The 19,242-nt window shown below is 42.3% G+C and overlaps 1 protein-coding gene across 1 annotated transcript in view; it reads right to left on the reverse strand.

Annotated features, from left to right (window-relative positions):
• The window catches only part of ATP8B1 (ATPase phospholipid transporting 8B1), a 121,720-nt gene extending 102,931 nt beyond the window's left edge, over positions 1-18,789 (reverse strand). Inside the window, exon 1 of the mRNA XM_029060969.2 lies at positions 18,712-18,789. The gene's annotated coding sequence lies outside the window, so the exon portion shown is untranslated. The remainder of the gene's footprint in view (positions 1-18,711) is intronic.
• Positions 18,790-19,242: the final 453 nt, after the last annotated feature.

Consider the following 19,242-nt stretch of genomic DNA (forward strand, 5'->3'; position numbering starts at 1 on the left):
GTTGAGTATTAGAATCTAGCACATTGGGTATTTCTTTGTGTGACTGGGGCTATTATCAATCAGTCAGTTTGTATTTACCGAGCCCTTAATATGTGCAGAGTTATACTAACCACTTGGAAGAGTACAATAAGATCTCTGCCTGCAAGCACCCTGCAATACAGTGGGAGAGATAGACATGAAAATAAAGTACAGATGGATATATACATAAACGCTGTGGGGGTAGGTTGAGTAACGACACAGCACGTAGTGGGCTATGGACCAAAGTGCAAATGTGATGCAAAGGGGAAGAAAAATAAACTGGCAAGGTGAAATGTTATTCAGGGATGGCTTCCTGGAGGAAAAATGACTTTAGTAGGGCTTGCATTCATTCATTCATATTTACTGAGCATTTACTGTGTGCAGAGCACTTTATTAAGTGCTTAGGAGAGTACAATACAGCAATAAACAGTCAGATTCCCTGCCCACAACGGGCTTACAGTCCCAGAAGACAGGGAGAGTTGTGGCCTGTCAGATATGAAGGGGAAGAGTTCCACTCGGGACTCAGGAGCAAGAGAGATGAGAGGTGCCATAGTGAGTTGGTTGGTGTTAGAGGAGTGAAGATGGCTGGGAAAGGGGGGTTATGGGGGGTGGGGGTTGAAGTGGGAGAGGAGCGCAGATAGGTAGGAGGAGAAAACTTACTGAAAGCCTTAAAGTCAATAATGAAGAGTTCCTGTTTGATGCAGAATCATTCTATCCTGAAAGAGACTGATCATACTGGATTTCCCTTGAGACTTCTCAAAAGCTCCAGTTGCTCTATGTGGGCACAGCAATATGTACTTCCTTTCACATTTTTAGGGAAAAGTGGAGCTGTATAAGCCATGTAAGTCATGCAGAAACTTCATAAGAGTTCAGCAAATCGCCCGAGGACAAGGGTCGGCAGCATCGGAATTAGAACTCAGAGCTTTTGTTCACAGTGTACGCAAAGCCTCACCTCTTGTTGTGCTGAGGCAGGCAAGTCCCGGATAGATCACCCATACTAAGGACACTGACTCCATTTGAATACTACACACAACCTGGCTGGAGAATAATCCTTAAAATGTTATTTTTTCTAATTTCCCCAGGGAATTTATCAGTGTTAGTGCCTACATTCCAAAAAGGAACGTGAAAAATATATGGGCACTTGTTGGGTATTATCCAAATTGATTTTTGGTGTGTGGCTTGATAGTTTGAGGCAAACAAAAGATCCTCCTCCCTCCAAGTCCCGGCACTGTCCCTCTAGGAGAACAGAGCTGGTGGCGGACAAGAAGCCTCCAGCGTCCTATTTTGGGCTGCGGGGAAGGATCATCCAGGACCCTCCATGAGTCCCCCCAGGCCAGAAATGAGATCAAGGCATCCTTTACCCCTCCCAAACAATAAATATGATTGATTGATTGATGCTCCTCCATCCCCCACTAATCCACACTTTTGATAAAACCTGGAAATTTTGGATAAAAATCCATTGATAATGGATAAAGTGTCCAAGCAATGAGATTTTTGCTTTTTCTTCTTCATCTGGTTAAAGAGCTAGAATTATTGCCCCACCCCCCCAACTCCCAACCTAGTCCATTCAGGAGGGGTTTGGATCCATTCACATATAAAAGGTTCAGTATGGATAACCCAATCTATAGGGGTCAAAGCTAGGGATAGTAGTGGACCACTGACATCCACAGAGGGGTTCAGAAAAACAGCCATCCACAGAATTCCCCAAGGATCCTGGTGTGACTTCAGAGTCATTCATTCATTCAATAGTATTTATTGAGCGCTTACTATGTGCAGAGCACTGTACTAAGAGCTTGGAATGTATAATTCAGCAACAGATAGAGACAATCCCTGCCCAGTGACGGGCTTACAGTCCTAGACGGGATGTATCGTGGAGCTGTCCTGTCTGAGGGAGGGCTAACGACCATATGTTCTGCCTGCCCAGATTTGCTCCTTTTATTCCCCTCTCCCTCAGCCCCATAGCACTTATGTACATAGCTTAATTTATTTATTCATATGAAAGTCTGTCTCCCCCTCCAGACTGTGAACTCAATTTGGGCAGGGAACATATCTACCAACTCTGTTGTATTGTACTCTCCAAAGTGCTTAGTACGGTGCTCTGCATGCAGTAAGTGTTCAGTAGATAGGATTGATTGGTTGATAAAAAAAAATCCTTTCTTGTTCTCAAATCATGAGATTCCATATGTTTCCAGTTTCACCAGTCTCCCATCTTTGATTCATTTCTTGAAAACTCCTACTCAATCAGTGGTATTTAATGACAGCTTCCTATGTGCAGAACACTACATTAAGGATTTGGGAGAATACAGGAGAATTAGCAGACACATTCCCTGCCCCTAACAAGCTGACAGACTAATATATGTCTTAAGTACCATCTAATACACTGATACAGTAATTGCTACAGTGCAGAAGGCAGGCTCCCACACCACCTGACAAAAGCTAGGGGAGTTTCCAGAATCCATGCCATTTATCTTAATTAAAATCTTAGTGTTCTCCATGACAGTGCTACTGATGGGAAAGCAGAGAGACATGATAAAGCCTAGTGAAATTGTCTCATTATTTGTCTTTGCAACCCATGAAGTAACAGCTGTCACTGTACTCAGAAAACGAGGGCAGTACTGTTGACAGTGTGCCTGGAAAGATCTCAAAGACCTTCCCTCAGTGAGAACCTACCAGCTGCCCCTTGCTCATGCTTGCAGTGAACTCAGAAATTTATGACTACTAAAACCGGCCTTCAGGGAGGTATTTTTTTTTTTCTCAAGTGAGATGACTACCCAATCTCTGATTAACCTGACTTACGTATGTGCGCGTGTGTTTTCTATTTTGGTTTTTTTTTATTTTGGGGGGTGGGTGACACTAGTGACCAATGAGAGCAGTAACTGAGCAGCTGGTCACAGGTCACCAGATGCTCCCTTGACCAAAGTGACACCTAACTGACCCATCCTTTAGGTCTCGCAGGCATGACAGCTTTAGAGTAAAACAGAGACTAATAATACTCTGACTAGGATGGAACACATCTTAGACAAGGCATGACCATATCTCCAGACAACCTATTTTGGAAATCACTTAAGAAGTTGGTAACCAACTTCAATATTAAGGGACAGTGTGTGTCAATAGTCCTATGAACTGGTTTCCATCAACTGAGGATAAATATGCTGTTGTTCCTTATAGGGATGAGCTATTAAAAAAAAGCATACTTCTATCACTGTAGTTGAAATTTACACGCTATCCTAGGGACTGTTCAGCTATACTAAATCCAAAGAACCAGTAGTATACATTTTGCCAATGATACAGGATGGTGAAATCATTTGTTTGCCTATGCCAGATTTTCCCATTCTTCTCCTGTTTAAAGGTAATCATGTTAGTACCTGTAAAATCCTGAGATTTCCTTCTTGCTCCATAGAGAAAAAGGTAATGGAGGCATTTGAACAGCACCTCAGATCTATGCTTCATTATCTTGAAGTTGTGCCCTAAGACCTACGAAGTTTGTAATTCTTCATGTCAAATTTACCAATTCTTGAAGAAATGAGCAGTCATCTGTAATGCTGCACTCTGTTATTAGACCATCTTTTAAGATCACTCAGAAGTTAAAAGAACTCTGCTGAATACAGTCCAGGTTAGTGATGACAAGCAATAATGTTCCCATGCTTAGGGATACTCCCTGGTACAAAGTTAGTTGTTTTGGCAGGAGAATGAACTGCTTCTGACTATTAGTGGATTGATTAGTGCAGTGCTGTAGCCTATGAAATATGTATATGGAGCCATTAAAGAGTTCCCTAGTGGCCTGAAATAATTCATTCTTTTCCCAGAGTACCCAGCATAGTATTCAGAGAATAATTCTTGGCCCTGGAAAAATTAAGCTCATCAGTTTCATATTTGCAAGTTGATCCTGCAAGTAAGGAAATAAATGCATTTTATGTCAAGCAACTGGCATATTAAATATCCGGAAGAGTTTTTTGTCTTCCTTGAAAAAGATGGTTACTATATGCAGCAGGGTCAGGGAATAAACAGATCATATCCATCATATCATGAAGGAGCTCAATTAAGATGGCCTTTTTTTTTTTTAAAGGCACGGTATAGAGCACCACTTTAGAAAATGGCCTATATGTCTATGGACTGAGTTGGCTTTAATAAGACAATTAGTAGTTAATTGAATATCACCATCTGTTATTCTTATAGCCCACCGCACATTCCCTCAAGATGAAATTTCATAAATTCACATACCACAGGGTCTCCAAAATACAGGCATAAGAGTCCTATCACTTCCTTGAGAAATAATGTTTTCCTTTGGTTCAGAACTGGTAACTGTTGTAGGGGGGGTCAGTGAGGACCCAAATTATTTTGTATTTTAGGAAACCACATTTTTATAGGGTTATTTTTAGCATTCAAGCACTTACTATGTACCAGACACTGTACTAAGTGCTAGGGTAGATACAAGATATCAAGTTGGACCCAGTCCAAATACCACATAGGGCTCCCAGTCTTAAACCCGATTTTACAGATGAGGTAACTGAGGCACACAGACGTTAACTGACTTGCTCAAGGTTACCCAGGAGCCAAGTGTCAGAATCATGATTGGAACCCAGGTCCTCTAATTCCTAAATCACACTGCTCTTCATGTTTGAATTACCTACAAGTGAACTTCTCAGTTCTCTGTTCTGCCTTATAGGTCATGTCCTCAGCTGCTGTACTTCCTGTTCCTCTAGAATACTCCCATTTGCCACCCCAATAATAGCAGCCCTGGGTGCCAGGTTTTGATTTTTAGTTTACGGGGTGAGATTGGGGCAGGACTGAGGAGTGGGAGGAGACAGATTTCCAAGAATCAACAGGGCAGAAAACGTCCATTTTGGATCTTTTCAACTCTGATTGGCTAAGCTCAGGTTTTGTCAGAGACCTGGGATGTGAGGCTGGGGATCCATTTCAAAAACCTCTGGGAGCATTTACATCTTTATTGTTCCTGCTGAGTTGGCACCTGTTGTGGAAACATATTCTTAGTTATAAAATTGGATTTTGATTAGTTTGACTCTAGTAGTTATTTCTTAAATATTTTATTGAAAAGTTTAGTTAATTGTTAATGATGTTATATTTATATAAATTTAACAATGTGATCAATCTAACTATACTTTGAAGGGGAGAAAGGTTTTCTACAGGTACAAAAGTATAAAATTTATACAGTATGGCACTGTTCTATTTCACAATACCTTTGCCTCATTTATATGAACTCAGGAACCCCTGCAAATAAGAAACAATCATGCTCACTGTGAGGTATAATTAATAAAAGTGATAAACATTCATAAATCAGGGTTGTATTATTTCAGCCTTTGCTTTTCATAGCATATTTTCCTTTCAAAATAGTTCACTGAGGGGAGGAGAAACCATTTTAGTCAGATAATCACAGATTGGACAGAATGGCACACAGTAGATGGCAATTCCAGTACTTTTCTTAGAATTCTATACTGAGAGTTTCGGGGGATTTGGAAACATGTCTATTCAGATGGTTAATTGTTGCTGTCCTGAAATCAGCACCACTTTGCTGCTATTTGGGAGGAGTTTATTTCACAAGTAATATAGAAGAGAACAGTGTTAGGTCACTGTACCAGTTAAGATTGTTTTATTTACACAGCACAGATGGGGTAAAAAAAAAAAATTACTACTTTTAACAAAATGTACAATCCAAGTAAAGAACCACCTATTTCAGGAAGTTACTGTCCTGTTAAGTTCTCTGGACAAATAACTTTTTGACCAGAGTTTTGTAATTATACACCTCAGATAATTCAATTTTATTCTTTGTGGCAACCATAAAGACCATTTTCTGTGAGTAAATAGTTCATATTTTGGAACTGAGAGCTTTCAAGACTTATTTCATCTAGTGTACTCTGTGCTCTATCTAGTACTTGAAACACCTAATTAATCTCCAAAGAGAAAGGTACGTAGTGTACTGCTGGTAAACTTTTATTCACCCTACCTTAGATGATTATGACTATATGCCTCCTAACAGCCCGTGTTACTTTTCTACCTGTACCCTGCACATTCCATTATCATAGGAACACAAATACGGCTGCAGAGACAGAGTGCTAAAACAAAATTCCTCATCTTCTCTCACAAACCCTCTCCTCTGCAAGATTTTCCCATCTCCGTTGATTTATGTAGCATCCTCCTCTCATAAGCCTACAACCTTGGAATTAGATTTGTTATATCATTCTCCTTCCACCCCATATTTAGTCAGTCATGAACTCTTGCTGGATCTTTTTCATATCTCCATAATCTCCCCACTTCCTCCCCATCCAGTGCTACCATACTGATTCAAGCCATGGGTTTATCCCATCTCAAATACTGCCTCCAGCCTCCTTGCTGATTCCCTGCCTTCTGTTCATCTCACTCCAATCCATAGTTCACACTGCTACTCATATTACTTTTCTTTAGAAAAAAAAATTCTGTACACATTTCTCCACAAACCTCCAATAGTTTCCCATCCATCTCCTTACCAAGGAAACACTCCCTACCATCAACTTTAAAGCATTCAAAATCAGCTTTCTTCCTGCTATTGATCTTTGTGCCTTTCCCACTACAACCCAGCCCACAAACTTCCCTCCTTATACCAATTTATTCCAGGGTGCCTTGCTCTTGTCTCTCTAGTCACTGACCTTATGCTCACCCTCCCTCCTGCCTGGAACTCCTTCCTCTTCCATATTTTATAGACCATCACTTTCCCCATATGCAAAACCCTTCTAAAATCACAACTTCTCCAAAAAGCCATTGGCAGAGCCCAAATTAGAACCCAGGTCATCTGACTCCACAGCTAAACCCTCTTCTCCCCTCTTTCCCTCTGCTCCTCCCCCTCTCCCATCCCATCCCCTCAGCACTGTACTCGTCCGCTCAACTGTATATATTTTCATTACCCTATTTATTTTGTTAATGAGATATACATCACCTTGATTCTATTTATTTGCTATTGTTTTAATGAGATATTCTTCCCCTCGATTCTATTTATTGCCATTGTTCTTGTCTGTCTCCCCTGATTAGACTATAAGCCCGTCAAAGGGCAGGGACTGTCTCTGTTACCGATTTATACATTCCAAGCGCTTAGTACAGTGCTCTGCACATAGTAAGCGCTCAATAAATACTACTGAATGAATGAATGAATGACTCCCTGGCCCGTGCTCTTCCTAGTAGGTATTGCTGCTAATATTCTGATTAAGACAGATTCAGTGATTAGTGAGTAGAACAAGAGTCGGGGGGAAAAATTCTAGCATCTTGAAATGCAGTTTTTGAAGTTAAAGATTTAGATGTTAGAAAAGATCATATTTCTGCTACCCAGAATAAAACTATGGAGCTATTTAACCAAGGAGAAATTTCAAAGCCCCATAGAACTTAACTGCTTACCGAAGGATGATTTGAACACTACAAAAGAAGGTTCCTTTTAATCACCTGAAGAGAACTAAGTTTTTGCAACTGAATTGAAAGTTTTAATACTTTAAGCACTTACTATGAGCCAGGCACTGTGCTAAACTCTGGGGTAGATACAAGCTAATCGGGTTGGACACAGTCCCTGTTCCACATGGGGTTTACAGTCATAATCCCTATTTTACAGATGAGGTTGAGAGACACCAAAAAGTTAAGGGACAGCTGGGATTAGAACCCAGGTCCTCTGACTCTCAGGCCTATGCACTTTCCACTAGGCCACATGGCATATATATTAATTTTAGTGTAATTTCCTAGCCAAACTATTTTTTATGTGTCTGGTGCATCAGTATCCAAGGGCCTGCCCTTTTTAACTTGGAGAAATAGCATAAATTATCGCAGACAGCCTTTAGAAATTTGAAAGAGGTGATTTTACTTTTCCAAGTGCAGTGCTCTGCATGGAGTAAACACTCAATAAATACCACTGATTGATTGATCTGGGGTCCTGGGCCTCATGAAATGCGATTAGATCGTAAACATCCTGAGGGCAGATACCATCTTCAAACTTTGAGTACTGTTGGGGCTAGAGATTCATTAGCCCCCTTGATTTTATTTGCAAATATAAAAGTGTTTACAGCTGGAGTGCTCAAATGAATGATTTTAAAAGAAAGGAATAATAAAAGTTGTCTCTACAAAACTTCAGGAAGGCTGTAACGTGGCTGCTGCAATGGTCACTTTGAGGGTATTTGTGTTCCCTTAGCCAAAGTACCTGTTTGTCTTTGTGCTGGTGATTTTGGCCAGTCCTCTCTACCCTTTTTATTTTTAGATTGTGAATCCCCCTAAGGGACAGGAACCATGCCTAATTCCCAGCTCTGAACCACTTACTAAATACCATTACTACCAGGGTGTTGGGAAATAAATCAGGGAAACCTTGCCAGAGGAGATGGGATTTTTAGGAGGACTTTGAAGATGAGGAGATCTAAATTCTGTGACAGGAGGGCTGAAGGTTGGGTGGGAGGGTCAAGAGCAAAGAACAAAGAAAGCAGCGGGTGGATGAGAGCTGATTAGGTAAGGTGGAGCCGGGTGATGGTGAGCCTTGAAGTTATTGTGAGAAGTTTGTGTTTGATGCTGCCGAGCCACAGGGAGCCTGTGTGGGATTCTTAGTAGGTGTGTTAAATACCACTGATCTACTGGAAAAAAAGGGGAAAACATTCGGAGTGATAGGGCCCAGTCACCAATCCAAAAAGGCTAAAAGCTAAAATCTTTCCCTCAATCAGTGACTTTTCAGAAATGTCCTCTCTACTTTTTGAAACTCCCAAAGAACCTGCTAGAGGAAAATGTACTCAAACGAAAATAGTACTTAGCATCTTAATCATCCATACTCTCAAGTAATAATATGAATTACCACCATTATTATTTCCTAAGAACCACATAAATCAAATGCCAAAGTGTCAAAGTTTTTTTTACAACATTGTAGCAAATGTTAATGTAAATCAGCTGAATGTTTTTAGGTTCAGTCTAAAAATATTCTAAAAAAAAAAGCAAATGATCCCTGAGAATTTTTTTAGAAGAAAGATTAAATATCGCATTAATTCAGAGGAAACAGAACAAATGGTTTAATTCTTATTATGTGGGGAACAAGAAGTTCAGGTCTTAGCATTCATAAAAGAGATTATCACCTTTGCATTGACCTTTAGAAAAAGCATTAAAATATGGCCATGAAGAGAGAAATTGAGCTTGGGTCCTATGTAGTGGAAGAAGGAACCTAGGAAAATTAAACCCTACTCAAATATTTGACATTAAATCTGCATATACCTGGATGATGGCATTGGTGCTATACTATTGCCGAATTGTACTTTCCAAGCACTTGGTACAGTGCTATGCACACAGTAAGCACTCAATCAATACGATGGAATGAATAATATATTACAAGCATCATTTGAAAGTGCATGATTGCTTGCCCTTTCTTTGTACTTTAAACCAAAATGGTATTATAAACTGCAAAGGAAAGAAAATTAGTAACAGGAACACATAAAATAAAATTGTAAAGAGATGAGAAAAGAACAATAGTCTATCCAGGACAATAGTGTAATACAATAAGGCCTCTAAGAACAAATAGTAATAAGTTAATTTCCCACTGGACAAATATGGTGTGCTCCGACCTCACTGCATTGCATGCATCTACAAACTGTTCTAGTAATCCGAGTAAGAGCTTGCAAAAAGCAATTAGATCTGCATTATACAAAGACCAGATGGATATCAAATTATATATCACAGAAAAATAACTACTTTTTGATGGAAAAGATTCATTAAGACTAACATTCCTTCAAGTTCAAAACTACTATGTGGAAAGCTTCCTTTTGGTTCCTTGATTTTCAGGGTCTCAAAAGTCTCATCACGTCTTTCGCATGGGATTCTTATTTGGACAACTGCGTCACATTTTTGTCAGTAAGACTCTTGGAGGACACGAGAAACAAGAGCAACTACTTTCGTATATTGTCAAGGTGTGGACACCCAAGAGTTTCTGTTTACTTTGAAATGAACTACAAATAGAGTAAGGTAATATTCTATTTTAACAAATGCATTAGTTTGTTGCTCCATAAAAGGAATGATTTGTTTGATTATCTAAGTGGACTAAACAGAATTTGCATTGCAGAGTGAAGAAAGATAAGACAAACAAGGAGTTAGTAATACCTGGACTGCCCCTTCATATCTGACAGATGATCACTCTCCCCTCAAAGCACATCCCCTCCAAGAGGCCTTCCCCACCTAAACCCTCATTCCTCTTCTCCCAAGCCCTTCTGCCTCACCCTGGCATTTGGATTACACCCTTTATTCCCCCTATCCTCAACCCCACAGCACTTACGTGCATATCTGTGATTTATTTATGCTAATATCTGTCTCCCCCTCTAGCCCATAAGCTCCTTGAAGGCAGGGAACACATCTACCGACTGTTATATTGTAGTCTCCCAGGCGCTTAGTACAGTGCTCTGCTCACAGTAAACATACGTTTGATTGATAAAACGATCTATCCTCCTGGGATCTCAGAGCTCTCCGGTACCTTCCCTTTGTCTTGACGATAATGAGCAGGATCAGTTCACAGGGTTTTCCCTGGGGTACGAAGAACTAGGGAATTGCCCTGGTCTCACCTTGTGAGCAGGGAAGGTGTCTATTATATTGTTATATTGTAACCCTCCCAAGCACTTTGGCAGACGACTGTACTAAGTGCTTGGGGAGGGTTACAATATAACAATATAATAGACATCTTCCCTGCTCACAAGGGCAGAGGACTGTACTAAGTCAGCTCTCAATAAATATGATTGATCCACATCTTGGGCTGGGTGGGGATGGGAGACATTCCTATGAGAATGCTGAGAAGCAGCGTGGCTCAGTGGAGAGAGTCTGGGCTTGGGAGACAGAGGTCATGGGTTCTAATCTCGGCTCCTCCACTTGCCAGATGTGTGACTTTGGGCAAGTCACTTAACTTCTCTCTGCCTCAGTTACCTCATCTGTAAAATAGGGTTTAAAACTGTGAGCCCCACGTGGGACAACCTGATCACCTTGTGTCCCCCAGCACTTAGAACAGTGCTTTGCACATAGTAAGCACTTAATAAATACCACTATTATTAATATTATTATATGCTGAGACATTCCCAGCAAGGAGAAGAACTTCTAAGTACAGGACAAAGTCAACCTCGAAACTAATGGTGCTGAAAGCAGGGACTCTCTCTGGGGTGAAGAGTGGGTGGTGGGGGTGAAGAAGGAAGGTCTATCAGAACCAGCAGTAATTCCACCACTCCCTCGACCCGTACTTTAAGTGCTTAGTACAGTGCTCTGCACACAAGTGCTTAATAAATACTATTGAATGAATGACATTTCCCACCATTTGTCCCATTCCACACCAGCCTAGGAATAGCCCAGCCAGTTCAGCTCATTTTCACCAGACTCCACTCAACAAGTTTCTTCCATTTACCTCACTACTTAAGAAAGAGCCTCTTTCCATTCTCCTTGAGGAATAAATGTTGTGAATAAACTGTGTATAAGGCAACAACATTTTAAAAGTCAGGTTTCCCACTGGCCCAATGTCTTACAGAAATTTCCTGAGGCAGGGTGTTAATTAAAAGTGGATTTGTAAAAAAAATTAATAAAGCCAATGATAATTTCACTTTTTTTAAAAAAATGGTATTTGTTAAGCACTTTCTATGTTCTAAGCAGTGTACTAAATATTGAGGTAGATACAAACTAATCAAGTTGGACACAGTCCATGTTCCACATGGGGCTCACAAATTCTAGTCCCCATTTTAGAGGTGATGGAACTGAGGCCCAGAGAAGTTAAGTGACTTGCCCCTGATTATACAACAGACAAGTTGTAGGGTTAGGATTAGAACCCAGGTCCTTCTGACTACCAGGCCTATGCTGCTTCTCAACTTCATCAGCATCAAAAGTATTTGAAAGCTTCTTGTGTGCCTAATACATTACTAAGTGCTTGGAAGAGTATACAGTCCTTGTCCTCGAGGAATTTACAACCTAATGGAGGAGACAGGCAGGGATGTATTATTTATAGAGGGATCAAGGGGAAGATACCCATAAAGCTGAATAATAGAGTATAGAAAAACAAATAAAAATAATGATACTTTGTTAAACGCTTATTATGAGCCAAACACTGTGCTAAACATTGGATTAAGACATAAATTAATCAGATTGAACACAGTCCCTGTCCTACCTTAGGCCCACACTCTTAATCCCCATTTTTCACAGATAAGGTAACTGGCACAGAGAAGTTAAGTGACTTACCCAAGGTCACATAGCAGATAAGTGGCGGAACTGGGATTAGGACCCAAACCTGTGTTCTATCCACTAAACCAATAACTGAACTAGTAACTTTACATATTGTGTGTGTTACTTGGGGAAAAGCTGCCAGATGTAAGTGGGACTTCAGGGAAAGCTTTGAACATGAGTTGAACTATGTGGTCTGGCGGATTTGAGAGGAGAAGTTCCAGGGAGTGGGGAAGGTGTGAGTTGAAGGTGAGAGAGTAAAGATCGAGGCACAGTAAGAAGCAAAGATTACGGGTTGTAAAACAGTGGATGAAGAGGGCAAAAATGAATAAATCAATGAATTGGTAACTGGATCCTTGGGAACAAAATACAGGAAAGAACAGCACACTGGGTAGACAACCCTTGCTAAAAATTCAGGTTTTTTTGCTAGGAAGGGGAGGACTACAAAAATAGCTTTACCCTCAAAATGGTGTTAGCTTGATCTCCCAGCCATAATGAAAAATCATTGAAGAGATTTACATTCTGCATTTTTAATATTCCAAATTCTACACTTGATGCAAATAGTTTATTCTTCCTTGAGCTTGAGAAATTATCCAATCTTCTCAACAACAAAACTTCCTCAATGCACCATAGAAATATAGCGTTTTATTGGCAAGTTGGCCCAAAACATAGTTACCTCAGGCTGAATGGGAATTGGGGTTTGGGCAGGGACAAGGCTGGCAGGAGGGGAAGATGAGGAAAGAGTGGGCAAGGGAAAGAGATTGGGGGGGGGCAGAAAGAGAAGGGAGAGAAGGATGGAGGCAACACATCTGGTTTCTCCATTGCTGCTGCCTCCTCAACCTCTTCCTCCTAGCAGCTCAGGTGAAGGCATTATCCTGAAGGCATTATCCTGTGAGTTCCAGAACAGGGATCAGGTCTTCTCTTTCTATTGTTCTCTCCAATACACTTAGTACAGTGTACTCTACTCAGTAAGTGCTCTATAAATACCACTGATTTAGTGAAAGGTCAGTTAGCCTAGAACCGACCCCTCTGCTTCTGCCCAGCCTGCAAAAACAATAGTAATACTGGTCTTAGGTGAACTGTCCTTTCCTTCTGCCAGACCTGTCCAACCTATTGAGACCTACAGGCCTGCACAGCCCCCCACAACTCATCCAAACCTGTCATGTTTGTCTCCCCGGATCCCCACCCTCTCATATCAGAAAGGAGATTCATATTGGATGTGGGCACTTCCGTGCACAACCCTCCTCTCTGCTAGATGCACGCACAAATGCAACTGACCACTTTTTTCAATCAGAGTTTCAGGACACAAACTTGTGTTGAAAATTTTACAGCAGGAGAGGACAAAGATCCTACCATTTTGAGATCGTCTCAACCAAAAAATCTGGATGATCTGAGTGGCAGGTTGCAGCACCCTAAGGTCCCAAGAGGTCCTCTTTACCCCTGGGATTGTTTAACGTTGAACATTTTCTTCTATGTTGTATCGTATTAACAATATTTCATCTTTCCTCTTGTGCCTGTCACAAAACTCTTCCCCACCTTGCTTTTACATTGCAAGAACCATGCCTTACTTTCCCATCTGTGTCTGTTTTCCCCAGTGCTTAGTGCAGTACTCTGCACACAGTAAACAATAGTCTCACTCTTACTTGCATGGGTACATCTGTTCATCTTATCTGCAAAGCACAGAGGGAATTAGAGAGGGAAAAAAAAAAGCCAAGGGTTCTGGCCTCTGATAGTTTGGAGTTCAAAATACAAGAGCTTGGTTAGTAATAATAATATTAATAATAATAATGGTAATTGTGATACTTGTTAAGCATTTACTATGTGCCAGGCACTCCACTAAGCACTGGGGTAGCTACAAGATAATCGAGTTGGACACAATTTTAATCCACAGTTTACAGATAAGGAAACTGAGGCCCAGTGATTTGCCCAAGGTCACACCAAGTGGCAGAGCCAGGATTAGAACCTCTGACTCCTAGATCTTTGCTCTTTCCACTAGACACTGCTTCCCATTGAATAGTAAATAAACCTCCTCTCACCCCTCCTAAAACAGAATATTTAATACCAACTTCAAAAAAAAGCCAAGCTAAAGACTCCCACACAGCCTGAAGAGATGATATTACAAGGACCACTTCCATGAAATTGGCCCAATGTCTCCAATGACGCAGAATACTGAGCATCCTGAGGGATAGGTTTTCAGTGGTCACTGCTGATTCACTAATTAAGTTGTTTTTGGTTTTTTTTCCTTCACTTAGCTCTGGTGTTTTTAGTACCAGAGACCCTACTGGTTCAACATAGTAAACATCAATGTTTCACTTTCTAATGGTAGAACAGCAGATGGTTGTTTGCTAATGTAGAAAGGACAACAATCCTACTTTTCTTCTAAACAATGCCACTTTTGGAGATGGAAAACCAGACTGGATTAACCACTGGTCTAACTCAGTGATGGCAGTGGTCATGGTCCTTAAAGAAAGTATATGCATATATATCTAGTAATATATATACACACACGTATACATATTTACACACATGCACATATTATATATAAATCCAGGGTGCATCTTACTAGAACACAATCCAGAGTCCTGGACACTTAAGATCAGCACCCAGATACTGATCAGTGGCAATGTTTGGAGTATTAAAATCAAGTAGCTAAAACCATTTGAAATTAAGAAAATTACTTCACATATTTGCTGCTTTAAACTAATCTCAAATAATGATTATAAGTAGGCTTCCATTCTAAATCATAATTTTTTTATGAATCGATAGATCTCATGTTCATCAGAAATGAGGAACATTCAAATGTACACAATAGATCTTGTTCTGGCACAATGAGAGGTGAGAAAAATGACAAGAGTATCATAAACTCTTGAGAAATAGCTTGTCCCAGATTGCAGTAGAAATGAGGGTGAGAGATTAAAATCTAAGTGGATATATAGTTAATGAAGTAAAAATGTCTTTCAAGCTTGGAAAACAAAATTTAAGCATATCTGCGATGTCTAAACTTCTAAAAAGCTTGTTATATGCATTAGATTAGTCAAAATAACTAAAATAGCCAGTTCTGCCTCCTCTTTTGAACAGTGGAGGGTAAGGAAGATGGCATATAAGGTTAAAGGCAGGTTTTTCACAGACTACCCTGACCACGGCCTTATTTTCAAATGTATAATTTACTGTTTGGAGCAGTAATTTACTTAAAAGTTTATTTCAAAGCTGCAGATATGTGCTCATTCACATTATCAACAAGGGAAATACTAACAAGTGAAATGGGAAAAAAATCAATTTAACCTTTATATAACAGACAGCAGATTGGGCCAACCAATATTATCTGGGATGTGTTTCAAAACAAATGGAGGTAATTTCCTTGCTAAAATGAGCTTCAGGCTCATCACAAAGACTTCACGACTGAGAATGGGCTCAGAAGGATTGCCTGTAGTGAGGGTGGTTTGTACAGAGCCATCTGCCTAAAGTGTTTTTCTGGAACACAGGTAGAACAAGAAAGTAGGCAGGAAGAAGGGGGAGGGGGCAGGAACAGCTCACTACAAAATGCTTGCATCACTTCTATCATTTCTATGTGCGAACCCCATTTATGGCAAGGGCTATGAACCCTGTTGTTTACATATGCTTGCCAGCTGTTTGAGATTCCTGCCCCACTCTTCAATGAAAACCCTTCTGCCACTGATGACACAGCCCAACTCCTTACATCTAACTTTTTCTGCCCTCATCCACAAGCATAAAAAACATTGTTTTCTATTTTCAATACTACCGAGCCCCCCCAAAAAACCCCACAAAGTAGATTAATTAATTGATACAAAATGTAATGCTACAATTAATTCTGCTAATCATGTGTTGAGAGTCACAATGATTGGAGATCAGATGAGAAGAGATAACACATGTTTAACGTTAGCTAAAAGTAAACCAACCCCAGCTCTTTAAATGAAACCTGTGTAAATTTTAGAGAATGGATGGTGCTGAGTTAGTGTGCATGAACTTTCATGTAGAAATTAAACTAAAAAAGCATTATGAATAGTTTAACTTGAACTCTTCAGCTGCAAAACGTTCACTGGATAATAAGTGAGTTTTAATAGCACCAGTAATAATATATTTATAGCTGAAAAAGCAGAGTAATATAATCCACATCCTTGAAAGGTGAGAAATTAAGGCAGAAGCCTTCCACTTCACCAATAATTTATATATGCCGTAACACTTCCTCTTTCAGGGCTCCAGTATTCAGCATGAATCACTCCAGTTTCGAGTGTCCTAAACATTTCCTTTTAAAAATTGCCTGAAACACTTGAAAAATCCCTGATTGGAAGCCCACATGTCATCCCTATTAGATATTCACATCCTGCGTTTTTTTTAACATCGATTGTGGTCCAAGCATTCAGGACAGTGCATTGCATTTAATAGGTGCTCAATAGATACTGACGATGGCCAAGGTGAAGGACATGAAAAAATGCTATTGTAGTAGAAAGCAGTCAGAAGAAAACCAGTGACAGATTCCACATGTGAACAAGGCTCTCTTCCCAAGTCATATGCCAGTTCGGGGGAGTTCATTCAATGGTATATATTGAGCGCTTACTGGACACTGTACTAAGCGCTTGGAAAGTGCAATACAGCAATAACGACAATCCCTGCCCACTAAAAACTCGCAGTCTAGAGGTGGGGGGGGGGGGGGGGGGGGGGGGGAGACAGACACCAATACTCAGAGTGAGAAAAAAAGCACTGAAATTTCAGTCTGCCCGTTTACACCCTCATGTGCCTTTCCCCAAACACCGGCCCCTGCCAGACTAATTCTGTTCCTATTTGACGGGGCAAACATAAATAGATAAATAAACAAAGCCGAACAATGAAATGGTTTGTCACCCTGATCTAAGGTTCAATCGTTTCCAAGAGCAGCTTGAGGGAGTTGGGGTTTTCTTTTTATTTTCCCGGAAAGAACTTTCCCCCTCCTGTAAAGCCGAGTAGGTGGCTTAGTGGAAAGAGCCCGGGCTTGGGAGCCAGAGGTTGTGGGTTCTAATCCCGACTCCACCACTTGTCAGCTGTGTGATTTGGGGCAAGTCACTTCACTTCACTGGGCCTCAGTTACCTCATCTGTAAATTGAGGATGAAGACTGTGAGTCCCACGCGGGACAACCTGCTAACCCTGTAGCTCCACCAGCGCTTGGCACATAGTAAGCGCTTAACTAATGCCATCATTATTATTATTATTATTCCCATCTCCCCCAGCCCTCCCTCGTCTGTTCTCCCCTCCCAGACTCAGCAGCAAGGCAGGGGAGGACCACAGCGATGGGGGATAAGAGGCATTTAATTCCATCCCTGGGGGGGAAGCAACGGGAAAAAGTCAACGGATTATCCTTCCTTTCCCTCTTCATCCTTTAGCACTCTAGGAGCCTCCAGGGAGAAGACCTTAGTGGATCAGAGTCAGACTCCTTCGGGTGGGTTTAGCCTGGTCAGGGGGGTCTCTCCTGAAATCCGGTCCTCTAGGCCTTGGGGGGTGGCACGGATTGAGGACACGGTTTTCAATGCCACCCCGGGAAGGGCATCCATCAGGCGGCTGTAGCCAGGAGCCCCGGGCCCCGCTGCTTGGGGTTAGCCACAATCTCCCCTAATCCTGCGGCCAGTCCTACCACCACCAAGGCAGCGCTAGGAATCGCCGGGAACCAGTGCCCCGGGGCATGAGAATAATAATAATAATAATGGTATTTGTTTATTCAATAGTATTTATTGAGCTCTTACTGTGTGCAGAGCACTGTACTAAGCGCTTGGAAAGTACAATTCGGCAACAGAGACAATCCCTACCCAACAATGGGCTCGCTGTCTAGAAGATAATGATGGTGTTTTGTTAAGCGCTTACTAGGTGCCAAGCATTGTTCTAAGCGCTGGGGGGGGCGGGGAAACAAGGTCATCAGGTTGTCCCATATGGGGCTCGCAGTCTTAATCCCCATTTGACAGATGAGGGAACTGAGACACCGAGAAGTTAAGCGACTTGCCCAAAGTCACACGGCTGGCAAGTGGCGGAACCGGGATTAGAACCCACCACCTCTGACTCCCAAGCCCGGAGTCACTGAGTCACGCTGAGAAGCAGCCTTTTCTAGTGGAAAGAACCCAGGCTTGGCAGTCACAGGACATGAGTTCTAATTCCGCCTCACCCTCCCGCCCCCCCCCCACCTCCATTTCGTCTGCTGTGTGACTTTGGACAAGCCACTTCACTTCTCTGGGCCTCAGTCCCCTCATCTGTAAAGGGGGGATTGAGGCGGTGAGCCCCACGTGGGACTGGGTCCAATCTCATGTGCTGGAATACAGCCCAGCGCTTAGGACAGTGACTGGCACATTGTAAACGCTTAAGAAATTCTGCCTCCCTGGAGAAGGGGAGCCGGACGACAGCTGTTGCAGCCCCAACCCCTCGAGGCCCCGAGCATCCCCGATGCAGGCCTGACCCCGGGGGAAGGGACGGGACTGGACCCCTCCTCCATCTCCTCCTCTTCATCCGCAGACCCCCAGACGGTCCAACCCACATCCTACCTCTGACCGCTGCCTCCCGTATCCCGGGTCCCGGCTCCGACATCCGCTGGGCTCGGCGCTGCTCCTCTCCCCGGCCGTGCGCTCCGGACCGGACCGGACCTGTCCTTCCTTCCCTGGCCCAACTCAGACTTTCCTGTGCGCTCTGGACCTGACAGAACCGGACCTATCCTTTCCTTCCCGGCCCAACTCAACTGCCTCTGTGCGCTCTGGACAGGACCGGACCTGTCCTTGCCCCCTGGTCCAGTTCAGCCTCGCCAATGAGCTCTGGACCGGACCGGACCTGTCCTTTCCCTCCCAGCCCAACTCAGCTGCCTCTGTGAGCTCTGGACCTAACAGGAGCGGCCCTGTCCTTTCCCTCTCGGCCCAACTCAGCTGCCTCTGTGCGCTTTGGACCGGACTTGTCCTTTTCCTCCCGGCCCAACTCAGCTGCCTCTGTGCGCTCCGGACAGGACCGGACCTGTCCTTCCCCCCCCCCGGCCCAACTCAAGTGCCTATGCGTACTCTGGACCGGACCGGACCTGTCCTTCCCAC

Source organism: Ornithorhynchus anatinus, chromosome 3 (assembly GCF_004115215.2).
Source record: "Ornithorhynchus anatinus isolate Pmale09 chromosome 3, mOrnAna1.pri.v4, whole genome shotgun sequence".
NCBI classification, from domain to species: domain Eukaryota; kingdom Metazoa; phylum Chordata; class Mammalia; order Monotremata; family Ornithorhynchidae; genus Ornithorhynchus; species Ornithorhynchus anatinus.